Consider the following 17849-nt stretch of genomic DNA (forward strand, 5'->3'; position numbering starts at 1 on the left):
TTGGTGGAGCAGTCGGTCCACAGCTGCTTTTACTTTCCTGCACATTAGTCAGGCTCCAGTCCTCTGTGTCTCCCAACAGCAGGGCGTACATCGCAAAGCTGTCCTGCTGGTCTACTGAAAAGCTCCTCACCAGGCTTTGGGTGGACAGCACCTCTGCCCCAGGCCAGAGCGGGGAAGACTCGCAGCAGAGCAAAAGCCTCCTCAAGGGTTCTCCTCAACCAGCTCCTCCAAATTCTTACTCTGCTCCCCTTTTGTTTCTTTGACTTCACTGAAAGCCCCAGGAGATGTGGAACAGGGTCTCCTTCATTCCCATGATAAACCCTGTGTGGCAGGGGTGAGGGGGTGGGGAGGGGGGCTGGTCTCACTTTAATTCTGGCATCTTGAGATTTAATCTGTAGATGTCTCGCTCCAAACTGAGGCAGAAGTCTTATCATACTAATTTCTGTAACAAAAGTTTTAGTGACTTCTTTTTTGGAACCGGAGATTGAACCCAGGGGTATTCTATCACTAAGCCACATCCCCAGCCCCTTTTATTTTTTATTTTGAGACAGAATTTTGCCAAATTATACAGGATGGCCGCAAATGTGCAGTCCTTCTGCTTCTGCCTCCCAAGTCACTGTGATTACAGGTGTGTGCCACCCTTGCCTGACTAGTTTAGTGACTTTTGCCATTGGCTGCCATGTTTTACCTCTATATCATTCTTATTATGTTCAAATCTAAACAGATTATTGGTTAATCCCTGTTTCCTAACACCTTGGCATCTCTTTCAGAAAAAGAATCCACTTCAGGTAATTTCACAGTACTTTATTGCATGACAGCAGTAAGAATTCTTGGACGGGCCGAGGATTGAAGACTGGATATTACACAGCCAGAAGGATGTTCAACCAACCACAGTGTGCAAAAGTGTCCTGAGGCTGTTCTAGCAGAAGTCTTGCTGCAGTTGCCAGATGATGTTCCATATTTATAAACCTAGGATTGGCCACCAGGTTGCTACCTGTTATGGTTTGGATATGAGATGCTCCCTGAAGGCCCATGTATGAGAAAATCCAGGAATGATGAGAAGTTAAATGATTAGAATATGAGAGCCATCACCCCACCAGTAGATTAATCCATTTGATGGATTCATAATTTGAAAGGACTAGTGCACTAGTAGGCAGGTGGGGTGTGGCTGGAGGAGGTAGGTCACTGGAGGTATGACCTTGGGGGTTATATCTTTTCCCCTTGGTGGTGGCGGCTGTTCCTCCTCCTCCTCCTCCTCCTCCTCCTCCCTTCTTCTCCTCCTCCTCCTTCTTCTTCTCTCTCTCTGTCTCTCTCTCTCTCTTTCTTTCTTTCTCCCCACCTCCCTCCCTGCCATGAAACGATCAGTGTTCCTCCACCACGCCCTTATACCATGATTTTCTACCTCCCCTTGGGCCCAGAGCAATGAAGTTGGCCTTTGAAACCATGAGCCCAAAACAAATTTTTCCTCTTCTAAGTTGCTTTGTTGGGTATTTTGGTCACAGCAATGAATAGTTGACTAATACAACACCCATTAGAGCACCTACAGGAAACCAAATGCCTCCGTGCCCATGCTTACTGGGAGGATAGTGTGTCTGCAGCCCTCCACCATATTCTATATCTTGCTCAGGTTTGAAACTTGTTGGAAAATAGTCAATGTCTATATCCTAGCAGCAAAGGGTCTTGGGAAATCTGTTATTTGTTTCTACCCATAGATAGGGTTTACAATACAGAAGAACTATCAAAAAGAGATTTGAGGTAGAAACTAATGATAAATATCCACTGTTAATCTAAGGAAAAGTTTATCAAAAAAACTATTTTGACTTTATTAAAAAAATTTAGGCCAGGAGCAATGGCACATACCCATAATCCCAACTACTTGGGAGGCTGAGGCAGAAGACACAAGTTTGAGGCCAGCCCCAGCAACTTGACATAGACCTTGTCTCAAAATTAAAAATTTTTAAAAAGGTTGGGGATGTAGGTCAATGTGTAAGGCCTTGGATTCAATCCCCTAAACAAATTCATTCATTCATTCATTAAATACTTTTAAAAAACCCCTCTAATTTTTTGGATTTTGGGCCCTTGTATATGACATCTATTCAGAATACACATTTCAAATTTTAAATCTACTCATTTAGGGCTCTTTCTTTGTGCCATTTTCCTTATCCTCATTCCTCTTTGGGCTGCTGGGATCCTCCAATGTCTTATGTCATCACTATTCTTTAAAATAAGATGTGATTGGCATGTTGACAGTCTTTGGTCCTGATTGTAAAGATAAGTGAGGGAAGACATTCCAACACTCAGCACAGTGCTTGGCACGTGCCAGTTAACCAACTGCTCAGTCGTCCTCTCACTTCTCATCTCTCTAGGTTATTTCCTACTATTCAAGCCCTGATTATAAAGGACTAATTGAAAGGAGTGAGTACATTCAAGGAACCTTCTAGCTCACATCCCCACAATTTTTATGTGGACAATAATTTAAGCTAAGCCAGTTAGACTTACTTTCTAGTGAAGGGTTTAAGTACTTGAAAGATAATACATGTACAGGTGCAGTTAGAGTTAGTATCAAAACAGTCCAAAGACACACACACTAGCTAAAGAGAGGATCCAGTAGGAACTAGGACACTGTCTAGTGTCCTGTGAATGCCAATTCTTATACTGCTCACCTGCGTCCTGCGCAAGCTATGAATTTGAGTTTCCCTTGTGGGAAGTGTGCTGGCTGAGAGATGACAGACAATCACACAACACAGAAATAATTTTTCATTCAAGGGCAGGACGGCTCTGAGACCTTAAGGGTCCTGCTTCCATACTGCAAGGAGAGAGCTTAAAAGAGAGCTTGAGTCCCCGTTTCCATTATTTTATAGCCGTGACATCAGAGACAGGGATAAGTTTTCAAGGGTGGAGTCTTGCTTCCATATGTCTTATGGTCAGCAGATTGATTGACATCTTGGCAAGTCACACCCCTCTTAGTTGCCCTGTGGGATCTTAGGCAGAGTTGGAGGGGGAGGTGTACCTGCATCATGGGATCATGCCCTGACAGGGGGCCTGCAGTGCCAGGCCTATCCCCTCATTTGGCTACTATGTGCAATAGTTCACACACAGCCCGTGGATGGCTTGTGACATGTGAGGACATGGACTCTGAAATCAGCTTGCTGTCAATCCCAGCTTGGCCACTTCCTGGCCGTGGGACCTTTGATAAGTTACTTGAGCCCTCTAAGTCTCTATTTCTTCAACTCTGACACAGGGACAATAACAATGTTTAGCTCATAGGATCTGTGACTTGCTTTCGGATATGCTCCTTATCATACAGCAAGTTTGATTTCTGGAGTTAGTTTACTCAGCTGACTAAGGGCTGGAGATGTAACTCAGTGGTAGAGTACTTGTTTACCATGCATAAGGCCCCAATTTAATCCCTAGCACCTAAAAAGAAAAAAAAAAGTTTTGTCTGAAAAACATTTTAATTCCCCCAAATCATCTTCCAGGGAACTGATGGGCCTTCATTTCACTTTCCAGGCTGACATGATAACAGACAAAGTTAAGATGTTATAAAGGAAGATTTTAATAATTAATCAGCTTCAATTTAAAACTCATTATCTCATTATTAATAAAAATGTAAAAGAGGTTGAAAAGCATGAAAGCTATATTAAGTGTCAAGCTGAATTTAGTTCAAAGTTTTCTTTTGAGAAGAAGTTTCCCTTTAAGTCCAGCTGACGCCCATTCTGTGGGTGAATTGAGTTGATAGACATTCAGTTGTGTTAATCTCATGTAGGCTGTGGAAGGTGTGTCATTTCACAATTGGGTCAAGCAATCTATGTAAAATGCAGGTCTAACAGAAAGTTTATAGAAATGCCTGTCCACTTTCTTCCCAAATGAGCTGAAGAAAAATGGGCAAAATCGGGGATTCCGTATTTTTATAAAGGTGATTTTCAGTGGCCTGGCCTAGGAGCTTTCTGAATTCCCATTCTACTTTGCTGAATTACAAGAAAAATCTTAGCAAGCTAAATTATAAGTTGCTTCTTTTAGTAGATGACAATTTCATACATATCTTGTGAGCCATAGAGAAAATTTTTAAAGGAAGAATAGTGTTCCATTGGTAATTCAATTTTTTGGTTTGGTAAATTATTTTATTTCACTTTTTCAAGTGAATTTAATGTTATGAACCTGATTTCCTCAGGTTTTCCTAGTCTGCAGGTTGAAATGGGGTTACATTCATAGTGATTACCCACATTTTGCAGATTCTGTCTTATGTCTATGTTTTAGAACCTTGAGTATCTATTCAAATCTTACTCAATTATATTTGGGAGTCCTCAAGGGAAAATTAAAATAAGTGGTGTCTTTGTAAAGGATAAGGATCATATCAATAAGGATCACCCTTCAGTGGTCCACAGGCAGCCAACCCTTGAGATGCCAGATCAGTTTCGTGTTACCTGGAACCCAAATGTGGCAAAGCTGGATTACACCCTCATAGAAGAGGGAGAAGCCTCTGCTCAGCGGGTACTTTGTCACTTGGGCACACAGGCCATGCTTCTTCAAGAAGGACCCTTTGTCAAATAGAAGCTTCGTGTCTGCTTGCAGCTTCTCTTACTCCAGTGCTCAGATGTGAATAGCTGGGGCTGGTGGGACCATCCTCCCGGTCTCATCTCCTTCCTGTGAAGAGGCTCCTTCTTTCTTTCTATGCGGATCACTTAATGTAAATAGCTGCCTTTCCTTTCAGTTCATCAGTGTATTTGTTGGAACTCTTTTTGTTACAAGTACCGACATCAACTTGAGCCAGCAGAAGCCAAAAAGGACCTAAATTATAAATCTTTTGGAGTGTCTGGTGAAGCAAAATGGCAGGACTGCAGCTGGGCCTCAAGGAGAAACTAATGGAGGTCTGAAAAGCCGTGAGCACGTGCCCTCTCCTCTCGCATGGACTGGCTCTCTCTGATCCCTAGTCCACGAGGACAAAGCATGGCTCTCCAGGAGCTTTCCTGGAAAGATTCAGTGAACTTGTCATTTCAAAAGCATAAGGTGGTAGATAGCAAAGGTGGGGAATGGGGCAGAGGCTTGGTGTTGGGTTTGGGTAGGAACTGTATTGGGGCTGATTTATGACAGGCTGGAACTTCATCCTGAAGGCAGTGAATGGCAGAGCCATCCAAGAGCATAGAGTTGGGCAAACAGGTTTGTATAGGTTGAGCAATCCTTGTCCAAAATAGTTGAGACCATTGGTGCTTTAGGTTTCTGACTTTTCCCCCCAAATTTTAGAATATTTGCATATATTTAATGAGATATCTTGGGGATAGAACCCAAGATTAAACACAAAATTCATTTATGAATCCTATATACTTTATGCACATATTCTACAGGTAGCCTTATGCAGTTTGTTTAATGCACCTGTTTATTGGTGGTGACCCATCACATGAGGTCAGAAGTAGAATTTTTGCACTTGTGGTATCATGTTGGTGCTCAACATTTGGATTTGGATTTTTAAATCTTTTTTGGAATGGGGTGTTCTATTTGTATTGTAGTATGGTATTCGTGCTGGTAGCATTCAGAGGACAGATGTGAGAGAGAAAGACTAGAGACTGGTTCAGGAGTTAGGACACTATTGGTGTCCTATTCTATTGGAAGATAGAATCTCCAAAAGAGAGTCAAAAGTCCTACCAGTGGCAAGAAAAGAGGCAGGATCCATAACACTTTGTCATAGCTTGGCTTTGGGGAGTCAGAAGAAAGCTCTAAAATGACTGTCAGCCTGTCGGCCTTGGACACTGGGTAGATGGAGGTGATGTTAACTGGGTGGGGGATATGAGAGAAGAAGTGGGTTTTGTTTGGGAGAAGAGGAGATGTCACTCTTTTCACAGATGGGCTGGGATGAATCTGACGGTATATACAGTAAGTTAAGCCAATCTTATGTTTGTTGATTTTGGGATACTTAAAGAATCCTCAAGCGGGGTAACAGGAAGCCATGAACATTCAACTCCATTCCTCCAGGACAGTCAGTGCCAGAGACTGATGGTGGATCTGGAACTAATCAGTATATACTGTGGTGGTTCAATCACGACCCTGGATGATGTGATCCAAGGAGAGCATAGAAGAAGAGCAGTTGGTACAGGACAGAAGCCTGGAGAATGCTGGTCTGTAAAGGAAACAGGGAAACGGGTGAGGAAGAGAAGCCCATGAAGGAAAAGGAGGAACTGGTGATCAGCTGTGTTTAGTGCAACAGAGAGGGTCAATGACATGACCAAACGGTGTCCATTCATTTATCCACAGAATGTTTATTGAGCTCCTACTACATTCAGTCTGCTATAGCTGTTAAGAGCTTAGATTCTGGATCTAGGCTGCCTAGGTTTGGATCATAGCTCCACAATTCATTTGTTGTATGACTTAGGACAAGTGATTACCCTCTATGTCCTGTTTTCTCTTTTGTAAAATGACAACAATAACAGTAATTATGTCATAGGAGTGGCATGAGGATTAAATAACATCTGGTATGTGTTAAATACATAATAAATGTTATCATTACATTATTGCATTTCAGCCATTTGTGCTGCAGAGTTGTTGCTGTGAACAAGACAGGTCAAGTTTGAGTCTCAAAGTGATTAGTATATTGTCTTATGTCTGCTCGTATTTCAAGTGGCAGTGTCTCCCTCAGCCAAGCAGGAATTAGTCTTGTCATGGTCGATGTTATATGCCAACTTCAGTAGGCTAAGGGATGCCTAAGTACTGGTCAAAACATTTTCTTTAACCATCCATTAACCTGGGTTGGTTCCACAATTTGGCTATTATGAATTCTGCTACTATAAACCTTGATGTGGCTGAATCACTATAGTATGCTGATTTTAGTTCTTTTGGATCATCCCCAAGGAGTGGGATACCTGGGTCATATGGCGGTTCTGTTACTAGTGTTTGAGGAGTCTACATACTGTTTTCTTTCCAGAGTGGTTATACTAATTTGCATTTCCACCTACAATGGATGAGGGTACCTTTTTCCTCACATCCTTGCCAGAATTTATTATTGTTGGCATCAAAATAAACATAAAGACCAATGGAATAGAAGACACAGAGAAAACCCCACATAGATGCAATTATCTAATACTCAAAAAGATGCCAAAAACAGATATAGAGAAAAGATAGCCTTTTTTAACAAACAGTGCTGGAAAAAACTGGATATCCATAGGTAGAAGAATGAAACTAGATCCCTATCTTTCACCCTGCACAAAAGTCACTCAAAGTGGATCAAAGACCTAAGAATTAGACCAGAAACTTTGCAACAGCTAGAAGAAAACTGAGGCTCCACATTCCAACATATTGATGCAGACATTGACTTTCTTAACAAGCCCCTAAAGCATAAGAAATAAAACCAAGAATCGATAAGTGGGATGGTATCAAGTTAAAAAGCTTCTGCACAGCATAGAAAACAATTAAAAGCATGAAGAGAGAGCCCACGGAATAGGAGCCAGCTGCTCCTCCAACAGGGAATTAATATGCAGAATATATAAAGAATTCAAAAAAACTTACCACACAACAACAACAAAATCCCCAAATAATCACATTATAATAGGCAAAGGAACTAAACAAACATTTCTCGTAAGAGGAAATACGAATAGCCAGCAAATATCTGAAAAAATGTTCAACATCCCTAGCAATCAGGGAAATGCCAATCAAAATTACATTGAGATTTCATCTCACTCGAGTTAGAATGGCAGTCATCAAGAATGCAAATTTAAAAAAAAAAAAAGAATGCAAATTTTTTTTTAATGTATCTGTACATTGCCTTCAGTCTGCTTCTCTGGAGAGCCTGACAATGCAAATCTTCTACTTTGTCTGTGTCCTCCAAAGCATGTAGTACTTGGGCAGTAAACAATACTGCAGCCAGAAAAACTTGGGTGCAAGACCCTACTTGGAGAGACCACATACATTTTCTTTCTTTTTTTAGAGCTTTATAGTTATCCATAGTAGTTGAGTTCATCCTGACAGACTCATACAGGCATGGAAATCGATTTCAGTTCATGATCCCACCTTTTTCTTCTCCTATTCTCCCTCCCCTCTCCCGTTCTCCCTCCTCTCTCCCATTCTCCTAAGTCAAACAACAAGTAAATTGTGGAGCTGTGATCCAAACCTATGCAGCCTGGATCCAGAGTCTAAGCTCTTAACAGATACAGCAGGCTAAATGGAGTGACATCAAAACAAACATAAAGATCAATGGAATAGAAGACACAGAGAAAACCCCACAGAGATGCAATCATCTATAGTTATACACAGTAATATAACTCTATAGACTTCCTTTTACTCAGCTGTTGATTTGTATTTGGTTCTTTATGTTATCCTATTCTTCCCTCCCCCTTTCCTTATTTTTACTCTAACTTTATGAAAGAAAATATTTGGCCTTTGAGTTTCTGAGTTTGGCTAATGTCACTTAGCATGATATTCTCCATTTTAGTCTATTTGCTGGCAAATGTCATAATTTCACTCTTTTTTTATGGCTAAGTAGAATTCCATTGTGGGTGTGTGTACATATATGCCAATATATATATATATTATATATATGTGTGTGTCATATATATGACAATTTCTCAATCCATTCATCTATTAACAGGCATCTGGGTTGATTCCATTATTTAGCTACTGTGAATTGTGCTACCATAAATATTGACCACACAGTTTCTATTCAATTTACAGGAAGTTTCCAGAAGAGGCAATTCTATAAGACAGGAATTAGACTAGTGGTTGCCAATAGCTGGGAGAGTGGGAATGGGGAGTAACTGGGAGTACAGGATATGGGTTTCTTTGGGGGTGATAAAAGGTTCTAAACTTGGTTTGCATGATTGCATAACTCTTTAAATATACTAAAAACCACTGAATTTTACACTTTAAAGGATGAGCTGTGGAGTAGGTGAAGTATATCTCAACAATTCTGTACTAGCAAAGAAGACCCTTTTTTTAAAAAAAAAAATAAATGACCACAGTTGTTTTTAAAAAATCTTTATTTCACTCATTTATTTTTTTTATGTGGTGCTGAGGATTGAACCCAGTGCCTCATACACACTAGGGAAGTGCTCTACCAGTGAGCCACGACCCCAGCCCCCTTTTGTTTTTTATTTGTAGCTTCTGTACCTGTAAAATGGGCCTTGCACCATCTACATCACATTAAATGAAGTGCTATGCAGAAAGCAATTTCCACACCACATTGCACATAATAAAAGCTCAAAAAGCGGTGACTGTCTTATTATAATAAGTTCATTAAACATTTGTCAGCTGGTTCCTACACTTTTAAGGTCAAATGGAATTACTAAAAAGCTAAATGTTAAAGTAGAAATGGTGCTACAAAATCAATCTAGTTCTACCCTCTGATTCTGCAAATGAGAAACCAGTGATATACCAGAAAATCACCACTGGCAAGAGAGGCTTGAGGGAGGCTATGAGAGATCCAGTGAGCTCCATAGTAAGCCCCATAGAGCTTACAGTGTAAGCCAGTGAGCCACACTGCTTCATCACAGGCGCTTCTGAGGCAGCAGCACAGATCTGGGCTTGGTCCTTTGCAGGAAGAGCAATTACATAATTCATTTCCCCGTTAGAGAAATCTGTGTGTGTTCACTAGAGTTGCAAAGGAAATAACTTGATATGGTTTATAATTTTAAAACTTCTATTAAAATTCTCTAAGTGGATTTAAGAAAGTAATATAACAGTTACTTTCCTAAATCTTAGAAATTATGAAAATATTAAAACAGCTCCAAACCACCTACATGAGTTGTTTTTTTTTTTTTTTAATTCTTTCTATCTTTCTCTCTACATACACATGCACATGCACAAGTAATTCTAAGGAGTGCAACAGTTTTTTGTTTTTGTTTTTTACAATTTAACATCTGTGACCAGGACACAGCTTATATTCAATGACTTGTTCAAATTTAATTGGCACAATTATTTTAGTCTTACACAAAATAATAGTAAAAAAAATGTCTTTACTAAGCATCTTTAATATTTTATTTGTGGAGGACAAATAAAATATAGTATTAATGGATCTTTATCTATAGCTCTATAGATATATGAGATGAAGTATAAATTCGTGCTGGGAATGCCTTTCCACTCAGGAATACTAAAGCCATTATTGCTGATTTTAGTGTCAAAAAGCACAGAGTTAGCCCCACATGGTGGTGGACACCTGTAATCCCAGCAGCTCAGGAGGCTGAGACAGCTGATTGTGTGTTCAAAGCCAGCCTCAGCAAAAGTGAGGCACTAAGCAATTCAGTGAGACTCTGTCTCTAAATAAAATATACAAAAGGGCTGGGGATGTGGCTCAGTGGTCAAGTGCCCCTGAATTCAGTCCCCATTAAAAAAAAAAAAAAGCACCTCTACTAGAGCACTATTCTCTGCGTGTGGATAGAATATGCATCCTTGAACCTGGGTCCCATTAACAGGTACTCTGGCCTAGTACATCACTAATCATAATTCCAGAGAAAAGTATGAATTCACTTTTGGATAGTCCTGCATCCTTTGAGGAACATGTCCCCAGACACATTTCTATCAGGAGCTTACTGAGATATCATATGTCCCAGTGTTTTGCACTTGGAATGGATGTTGAATATTCATTTACTCTGTTAGAAAATGCTGTAGAAGCCAGAGGATTGGAAGATGTTCCCATCGCAATCAGCAATGCCTTCTCTAACAGCCTTGCTTAATTAAAGAGTGTAAGAATTTCTGCACTAAGAGACCTAATACCTTTATCTCTCAGTATCTGTGGAGGGTTGGTTCCAGGACCTCCCCACAGGCACCAAAATCCACAGATGCTGAAGTCCCTTATATAAAATGGCGTAGTGTTTGCCTATAGCTTATGCAATCCCCCTGTATACTTTAGATCATTTCTAGGTTATTTATAATAATCAACACCTTGTACATATTATGTAAACAGTTATATTGTATATGGACTTATAACAAAAAGGTCTGTACATGTTTAGTAAAGACACAGTATTTTGGAATTTTTGATCTGTCATTGGTGGAATCTGGGTTTGGTCAAGTCCATGGGTGCAGAGGACTGACCAAACTTGATGTGATTGGAAGGTCCCTAATGGATGTGCCCAAGGGCATGATGCAAACTTATCCCATCATAATAATTGTTCACATGCTGCGGAAGATGGTTAATCAGGTTCTGGAAATCTTCCTTCTTGGTGCATTCAATTCTAAAGTCCTCCTTTTCTCAGCATGTGCCTGCAAATACAATCCCCTGCAGTGATAAAGAAAGAAAATAAATGCTGGCAGTATTGTCGGTCTGGTCTTTTGAACTCCTTTGGAGTTGCCATGGAAGTGGGCATCGGAGTGGAGAGACTTGTTTTCTTCTCCACTTGAGCAATGAGGTTTTCATCATTTGCTGGTTGTTTGGAACCTTTAGAATAATGTCCCCAGGCACGTTTCCATTAGGAGCTTCCTGGGGGCTGCGATACACAGGGAGATCTCCATGTGGCTTTGCCCCGTGAGCCTCTGCTACCAAATCAAGTGAAGCAGGATACACAACACAAAAGCAAGTGTACTGGTGAAGATCTCTTTAGGATCATCCCAGAGTTTTAATTTCTAAGATGGGAAGGAGTGCAGAACTGAGAGTCTCCTAAAAATCCAATTTTCTGGTTGGGAAGCTGAGGCAGTCAACGAGGTGATCTGTTGAGGGGCGTGGGAATGCCTAGAAGGCCCTTCCTACTCATGCATTTGCCAAATTCTTACTGTAAGCCCACATTCTTCTAGGCCTGGAGGATGTAGCAGTCGACAAAACAGATAAAATCTTTATCCACATGGACCTTCCCTTCTGGAAAATGGAGACAATGAGCAAATAAATAAATAAATAAATAAATCACACCAGGTACTGAGAGGTGGTAAATGCTGTGAAAATATAACATGTGGGAGAAGGAGTGTCCAGATGAGGCTAGAGGCTGCTGCTCTAGCAGGTGGAAGCCTCTCTGGTGAGGTTCAAGGACATCATGGTGGAGTGTGCCCAGCAGAGAGAAGAGCAAGTTCAATGGCCTTAATGTAATGACGTCTGTGGTGGTACCTGTGGCTGGTGCACATGGAGCTGAGGGAATGCTACCAATCAGGGAGGGCTTCTGTTTTTTTTTTTTTTAATATTTGTTTTAGCTGTAGGTGGACACAATAACCTTCATTTGATTTTTATGTGGTGCTGAGAATCGAACCCAGTGCCTCCCGCATGCTAAGCAAGCACTCCACCGCTGAGCCACAACCCCAGCCCCTCTGGGGCCTTTTTAAGGCTTTGGTTTTCCTCTGAGATGGAAGGCTTTGGAGGAGTTGGAGCAGAAGAGAGATGTGACATTTTTTTTTTTCCAGGAGTTCTCTGATTGCTGGGTGAAGAACAGGCATGTCAGGAGGCAAGCTTGAAATCAGGGAGACGAGGATCTACCACGGTGGGTACGGAGGATGGTGGCAGAGGCTGTGGGGATTTTCTCGCTCTGGATGTGTTTTGAAGGTAGAGCAAGTAGAAAGAGCTGATGGGTTGACTATCAGAGGCAGCAGAAAGGATTGGAGGGCTATTCAAGGACTGCATCTGCACAAGCAAAAGAAAGGAGTTGTCACACACTGAGCCAGGGTGAAGCTGTTTCTTTGGGGAAAAAATCAGTTTTGCATTTGTTAAGTCTGAGGTGTTCTCCGATACCCAAGGGGAGATCTGGGTAGGCGGCTGTGGGTCTGGGTTCAGGGGAGAAGGTTGAGCTAGAGGCAAAGCTGAGAATCATCAGCCTCTAACTGGTATTAAAAGGACTGAATGGAACTGTAAATGTGTAAGTAGAGACAAGAGTCAAGGAAGAGTCCTGGGAACGTGGCCAGCACTCACCCAGAACAGGTGGATCAGCTCGGCCTTACACTGCCTTAATGATGGAGAGTCAGGCAGAGACCAGACAGGCTTTCCATCTCCTGGGGACTTTCCTGGAGAGGTCACAAGAAAGTGAGGTCCTCTCCTGGCTGGCAGATGTTTGTTTATTGTCATTTCTCCTAGCTGGCGAACTATGCTGGGTTCACAAATCTGACTATTCTAATAACTTAAGAAGACAATGAAGAAAGCATGCAGACACACACAGAATTACCTTTTCAAAATCTGGGATGGCTCTTTGACCTTAGGGGTCCATGGAAAGAAAGAGCCACTGGAATTCTTTATTCTTACATAGGGGACACACAAAGGGAGATTCCATGGAACATTCTATCCCTGAAAAACCAGCCTCTATCTCAGAGCAAAGCCTGTCCAAGAAAGGGACATGACCTTTGTCCATGGAAAAACCCATAGAGCACTCCTAGGCACATTCCCACCCTGCTAAGTTGTTTATCTACAAATAACAGAGAGATCTGCTGCCCCAGGTGTCCCTGACTCAGTCACGCTAGGTGGGGACCCATAGCAACCCCCTAGCAGCCACCAATCGGCATGAGACAGGGAAATACCTGGGATGCCAGATGACCCTCTCAGTAGTTTATGGTGGTTGATAACATGTTGGGAAACCATGTAGTTCAGCACGTACACCCCTCTTGGCTTAAACCAATCAGTTCAAACCAATACCCCTTTTGGATTGACCTATCACCCCCGCCCAACTTGTTCCCACCAGTGAATGTGCTAATCATGTTTTAGAGTTATTTGATTTTCCCGCGGTGTGTGATGATTTGCTATGATGTATTTGGGGGGTCCCTGCCTTCTCCAAAGAATGTATAAAACTGCTGCAAACCTTGGGCTCAGGGCCTCTCAGCGTCACCAGTTGCTGTGTGTACGCGTGGAGGACCGAGCTAGCTCGCAATAAACACCTCTTTGCTGCTTACATCAATCTTGGGTCTCCGGTGGTCTTTGGGGGTCCTGAATTCGAGCATAACATCCCCAAAAGGGTAAAGGGGAAGGATTACAAAGGAACAGGTGAGAGTAACTCAACCCCACTGGGTAACGCCTCCTTCTGAAGCCAGAAGGAGATAAAGCCCAAGAGGCACAATAATTGTTCAGTATCCCTTGCTCAGGACTTAAGGGCATGCATTTCAAGAGCAGCTCCTCATATTTGTTTGTTTTAGTGTTTGCTGGCAGATACTGAGATAAGGTCTGTAACTAAAACAGGTCCTGTCTTCTCCACCAAATATACCTGTTCTGACACATGCCCACCCCCAAAAGCAATGATCACAGAGGAAATATTGTCACCTCTCTAAAAGAGCCACCACCTTGCCACCTGTGTACTTTCCATCTTTTGTCATTTTAACATTATGTCATTGAGAGAATGATGCCTTTATTTTGAGATTAAAATTTGAACCTTGGTTTTGCTGTATGCTAACTGTGTGACTTTGGGCAGGACTCTTAACCTCTCTGAGTCATAATTTCCTCATACTCACATGTCTTACAGGCTTGTTTTGACAAGTGAATGGGATAATATGTGTGAAAAGGCTACTGCTGTGCCTGGCAAATGAAAGGTGATTATGGTAGCATACACTATGTGTCGGATGCAACTTCACACAGTTTTTATATATTTGCTTAATTATCCCAGCAACCCTGTGGGGCAGTTCTTGTTATTATTTCCATTTTACAGATACAGTTAAGTAATTTGGCCAGCTGGTAACTCAAGTAGCTTGGGTGTGGGAATTATTCATTTAACTGCTCTTCAACACTGCTGATTCATAATGCTCTAAGATCTTCTTCTCTCTCGTTTTCAAATGTTTTTATTACATGGCTCAAGTTTTCAGTTCTCAATTTTGTATTTTTCCTTGTTATTAAATTGCATCCATTATCTGACCCTAAGACAACTTTCATTCCCTTTATGCTAACATAGGCAGTTTTATGCAATGGCAAGAAACGAAAAATTCAAATTTGCTAAAATGCAAGAGATAAAGTCTCATTATTGCCAACCTTCTCTATGGGAAGCCGGGTGAGCGTAGCTGGGCATACAAAGTGGTCTGGAGATATGACTTTCTTCTTGAATAGCCAGGAACTGACCAAAAAGAAAAATCAGGGCTTGGAAAAGCCATTAAAATCAGAATGGAGTGAGGTATTTTTATTTTAGAATGTTAGGAGAAATGGAAGTCCATTCATATTGTGCATGTATTGGGTGTGTGCATGTCTATGAAGGAATGTGGGTGGGTATGGGTGCACGTGTGGTGGGTATGCTCACATGCATTTGGAATATATAATGAGGCCTTGTGGGTGTTTGGTACAAAAAGATGGGCTGGGAATAATTTTCTGGTTTATGCATTTTCAAATCATTGAGCTCGTGACACTGAGAAGAGAAAACAATCTCCAAGGAGAAAATAAAATCATATTTCTCATGAAACAGGGCTGCCACATTTAGCAAATAAAAAGACAAGACTCCCAGGTAAATATGAATTTCAGATAAAAAACAAATAATTTTTGAAATATATATATATATTTTTTCCAGGCAATATTTGGGACATCCCTTACCAAAAAATTATTTGTTATCCACACCTCAAATTCAGCTGGACGTGCTGTGTTTTATCTGGTAAACTTACAATGAGAGAGAATGGATTTAAATGCCTGTTGACTTTTAAACATCTTTGAAACCCACAAACGCATTTGAACTAGCAAAGACTTTTGGTTTATCTGGGGCATCAACATTTTCGCTTGCAGGAAGTCCTTGAATGATTTGGCACCACCGTCCGTGAAATGGGGAAATAATCTCAGTGGGTGCCCTGTCCTTTCCCCAGGGGAAAACCCTGCAGTTTTCACATCCTTATCCCCCTGTACAGTGGCTTGGGGCATTTCAGAGGAGTTTATTCTCTGCTTCAATTAAAAAAAAAATAAGATTGTTTTCAAAGCATTGCTGATAGCATGGCTTATTAGCCAGCCAGAATCCTGGGGTGTTCAGTCTTCTTTCTTTTTCCCCCCACCGTGACTTGCGTGGTGATGTCATTCTTCCTTTCAGGTACCTAGCAAATACTGAGAAGTTTCTGGAGAGAACAGGACGCTGATGGAAAGGCACAGGGGAAATGTCACGTGACCCAGGGAAGCTCAAAGCTGGCACAGGTGATGATGTGATTGGAGGGGACCCCTCAATGTCCCCAGAGGGCATCTGGACACAGCTGCAAGTGCCCTACTCATTTTTTTTTTTCACATAAATAAAGTGGAATGTGGGAGCTAAGCCTCAGGCTCAGAGGTAACCGTCTCTGTGTTCATAATACGTTGCTCTCCGGTTGTCTGAGCTGGAATCTCTGGCCTCTCATTGCTCCATATGCGAGAAGGCTGAAATACTGGTGCCTGTGTCACAGAGTCACTGTAAGGACTAAATGAATGACATCATTAGTAAAACCTGTCACTCGGGAGCACTTAATAAATGTTAGTCATTGTTATCATTATTGGGGCCTGGGACTCTTTCTCCTAACAAGTCATAATTTTTATTAATAACCTTTTCAGCTGGTAGATGTGATGCCTGTTCACAGAACAATATGTAAATATAAGAAACCACAGATAAAAAAAATTGAATCAGAAATACCCCATTCTCTCCCCTGCTATCTCTGCTCTATCAAGGAGAACCACCTGAAAAGCTTTTAGAACAACAGATACCTGAGCCCCAAACTGCCTCTAACAAACCAGAACCTCAACAGGCATAGTCAACGGATCTGTATTTAAAAAAAAAATTTCCAGAATGTTCTATTGTCAAACCAGATTAATTAAAGAATCACTGACACACACGTGTGTGCTCACTCTCTCATATAGTTTTAAAAGATTGCACGATATTGTACATCCAGTTTGTAACCTGCTTTTTGTGGAACTGTTAGATCTTTCCTCATCATTTTTCTACAATATGTTTTTTTCTTAAGGCTGTAGCTGTGGTTTCTAACAAGTCCCAATCCACTGCTTTTCACCCAGCAGTCCTCTCACAAAATGAATCCATTTAAAAATGTCATTACTCTTGCCTTCTCGTGCCCCTTCAGTCTGCCACGCTTGATGGATAGAGACCTGGTCACAGTTATTCCTTCTCTCCCTCTTGCTTCAGCTCCCTAACTGAGGGCCAGTGTGGCTCTAGTCTGCCAGTCATCACTCAGTGGCTTTGTGACTAATTAAGGCTTGAGATCACACCAGTGGGCATGCCAGCGAGGCTATGCATATTTTCTTTCCTAAAATATTAATTTGACATATAATGCTATTTTTCATTTAGTGCTCAGCCAACCATGATGGTGGCTATTTCCGTTCAGAACAATCTCCATGGACTCCGGGTGGAAATTTCCTTGGCCGTCCGACTGACATTTTAGGAAAATAAAGTGACAGTAAAACACCATTAAAAAAAATTCCTGGGAGATGGCTGTCTCAGTTACTGATTAATGAGAACAACTACAGGGTAAGCAAGAGCCTCATGGACATGGAGAAGCAAACACCCCACCATTTACATCCATCCTGCTGCAATATCTGAAGTTACCAGAATGAATGCTGTAGTCACAGGACAACAAACATCACCTTGCCTTTCTACCCTCCTGGATTGATACTCTAACTGGGTTGAAGCTCAAGTGATGGTGATCGGAAAACTTTTCAAAATCTTGTAAACCAGGTTTTATTCATATGGAATAACAAGGAGCAGGGGTATGTCAGGTTACTAACTGGTCTTTGAGGGAACCAAGGAGCCGATCTTAACCCCTAGACCTGGGCCATTTGAGTAGGGCATGATAAGGGATGCCAACTGCCTGGCATTTATTGCACCCTGTGGACAACAGGGCATTGCCAGAGAAGCCTGAGCTGTTCTGTGAATGGACAGATGAATCACTGAACAGACTTGAATGAAGGTAGTGTATAATTATTGAGGAATGGAGGCCAGGCACTCTTAGGGTTGATTGAGGAAGCACTGGAGGACAGCCTGTCCTCTCTTGGAGAATAAATATTTAGAAGGATGCTGGCTGAATGGTTTTCTAATGAAGAG

At 41.5% G+C, this 17849-nt stretch overlaps 1 long non-coding RNA gene across 1 annotated transcript; it reads left to right on the top strand.

The window, feature by feature from the left end:
• Window positions 1-370: 370 nt before the first annotated feature.
• Window positions 371-16823, top strand: LOC144378570 (uncharacterized). The gene is made up of 2 exons (XR_013440388.1): window positions 371-12377; window positions 15864-16823. It is a non-coding gene; the product is annotated as an uncharacterized LOC144378570 (long non-coding RNA).
• Window positions 16824-17849: the final 1026 nt, after the last annotated feature.

The sequence above is a fragment of the Ictidomys tridecemlineatus genome, chromosome 6 (genome assembly GCF_052094955.1).
Source record: "Ictidomys tridecemlineatus isolate mIctTri1 chromosome 6, mIctTri1.hap1, whole genome shotgun sequence".
Taxonomy (NCBI): Eukaryota; Metazoa; Chordata; class Mammalia; order Rodentia; family Sciuridae; genus Ictidomys; species Ictidomys tridecemlineatus.